A 2,818-nucleotide genomic window follows, 5' to 3' on the forward strand; every position below is an offset into this window, starting at 1 on the left:
TAGGGGAGGCTATGCGTGTCTAGGGCAAGGGGTATATAGGAAATCTCTGGATCTGCCTCTCAATCTTGCTGTAAACCTAAAACTGCTCTCAAAAAAGTAAAGTCTTAAAAAAACAAAAAAGAATCTAGGTAGGGGGTATAGGACCAATGGTATAAACATCTTGTCTCACCCAAGTAGCATCAAAATCTTCTGTAGGCCTAAATCTGATGTTTACGTAATTCAATGTGTGACTTTAGGCAAGTCATTTAACCTCTCCAACTCAGGTTCTTCATCAATAAGTATAAAATATTGAAAACAAATTTATGTACAAAATATATAAATATTGAGTACGTTTTCTGTTCTCTGTTCTGGATACTAAGAAAGAGCAATGAGTCAGATTATGGTTCAATCTAGAATGGGAAGCAAACTTGAATTCCCTAGCTCACTGTTTAATTACAGGTGGAATAATGTACATGCACTGGGGAAATGCATGTAAGAATAGAGAAATCTAATATATATCAAAGGCAGAGTTAGAGTAGGGTGAGTGAATAGTCCAGGTTAATAACTGAGCAATCACCGTTTTTGCGAGGCTCACATATGATAATTAGAAAGTGCCTTACAAAGTATAAGGAGCTACATACAATCTATAGTTATTAATTTGGGATCATTTAATTATGGTTCTACAGAATCAGCACCTCAGAGTTAATGTCATAGATGTTAAAAAATATGTGTTGAATCGACTCCTCTTGTAGAGCCTTTCCCAGCCTGAACTTATTAGAAAAATGAAGTCAAGTGAAGTTACATGTGAGTTGTGAAGTCCATGAAGGTGAAAGTCATACCAGTCTTGCTCACCTTGGTGCAGGGACTGGCATACAGATGACACTAAATAAACAGGCAGACTGGGAATTCCCTGGCAGTCCGGTGATTAGGACTCTGCCCTTCTGTTGCTGGGGATTTGGGTTCAACCCCTGGTCCAGAAACAGATCCTGCAAGCCCTGTAGCACATGGCCAAAAATAAATAAATGAACAAACAAACATGTAGATATGGGCTGAATGAATAAATGGACTTTACTGGTTTCATTTCACAGACAATAAAACTAATGACTAGAAAAATTACTTTGTTCTATCACAGACTACAAAGTAGCAAAATTAAAATCTGAACCCAGGACTCTTAGTTCTTAATCTATTGATTCGAGTAAAATTTGTGAAGATAATATAAAATATATGGTACCAATGGCTCGATGTCATAGTTAGTTAGTTCAGTCACTCAGTCGTGTCCGACTCTTTGCGACCCCATGAATTGCAGCACGCCAGGCCTCCCAGTCCATCACAAACTCCTGGAGTTCACTCAAACTCATGCCCATCGAATCGGTGATGCCATCCAACCATTTCATCCTCTGTCGTCCCCTTCTCCTCCTGCCCCCAATCCCTCCCAGCATCAGGGTCTTTTCCAATGAGTCAACTCTGCGCATGAGGTGACAAAAAAAAATCAACGTTACAGCAATATATTGTCTTTCTTTACCTTTGCAGCAGGCTGAAATTAAATTTTCTCCACATTGATTACTTCCTCAGGCCTCACAGAGGTAAGAGTAGAACTTACTAAGAAAAGTGAGGGGCATGGGTACCAATTACTGTCAGTTAACATTCAGTTCAGTTTAGTCACTTAGTCGTGTCTGACTCTTTGCGACCCCATAGACTGCAGCACACCAGGCTTCCCTGTCCATCACCAACTCCTGGAGCTTGCTCAAACTCATGTCCATCAAGTCAGCGATGCCATCCAACCATCTCGTCCTCTATCATTCAACTAACATTATATGCTTTGTAATGGTCAAAAGCATGGTAATAGGAGGAATATTTTCACACGTAAAGCAAAAAGGCTTTGGGAAGAAAATTTGTCCTCATAGTGGAGAGATTTATTTACTATTATTTTGGCCGTGCCACATGGCATGTGGGATCTTAGTCCCCCCAACCAGGGATCAAACCGGTTTCCCTTGCAATGGAAGTTCAGAATCATAACCACTGGACTGCCAGCCAGGGAAGTCCCAAGAATTTTTAATGTAGACACTTGAGGTGTAAAACAGCTGGAGCTAAGAACAGAAGCTTTCCCCCTCACCCCAAGAAAATTACCCAGAAGCTTAGAGGCTTGAAGCAACAATTAAAAATTATCTAACGGAGTTTCTGTGGGTTAGAAACACTTATTGTCTCACACAGTTACTGTGAAAGATCAGGAAGTCAGAAGTGGCTCAGCTGTATGGTTCTGGCTCTCATGGGTTTGTCAAATGGGACAGCAGGCATCTGAAGGTTAGAGCTGGAGAATCCACTGCCAGGAAGGCAGTCTCCCATGCCTGGTGCTAGCTATTGGCAGGAGACCTTACTTCCTCACCGTGTGGATCTCTCAACAGGGCTGATTGTGTCTTCATGACATGACTGGCATTTGCCAAAGTAAATGATTTCCAGAAAGCAAGGTAGAAACCATACTATCCTTTGTGACATAATCCCAGAAACCACACCCCATCATTTTCATGATATTTGATGTTAATCAGTGTGGAAGGGGACCATACGAAGTCATAAATACCAGGAGTCCCAATGAAGACTCATTGGGAGCCACAGTGGAGGCTGGCCACCAGGTGATCCTGGACCACATGCCCTTCCAGGAAAGCAAGGAGACACCGAGATCAGAAAACAAATTGCCTACACTAACTGATGAACTATAACATAATGGACTTCTACACAGCTCTTTCTATGAATAATACCCTTCTGTGCGAATAAAACACTTTTTTAAAGCAAAGAAGCTATTGAAATTTCTCAAGTTAAAAAAGAACAAATAAGCAAAAACCAA

The sequence above is a fragment of the Cervus canadensis genome, chromosome 5 (genome assembly GCF_019320065.1).
Source record: "Cervus canadensis isolate Bull #8, Minnesota chromosome 5, ASM1932006v1, whole genome shotgun sequence".
In the NCBI taxonomy this organism is placed as follows: Eukaryota; Metazoa; Chordata; class Mammalia; order Artiodactyla; family Cervidae; genus Cervus; species Cervus canadensis.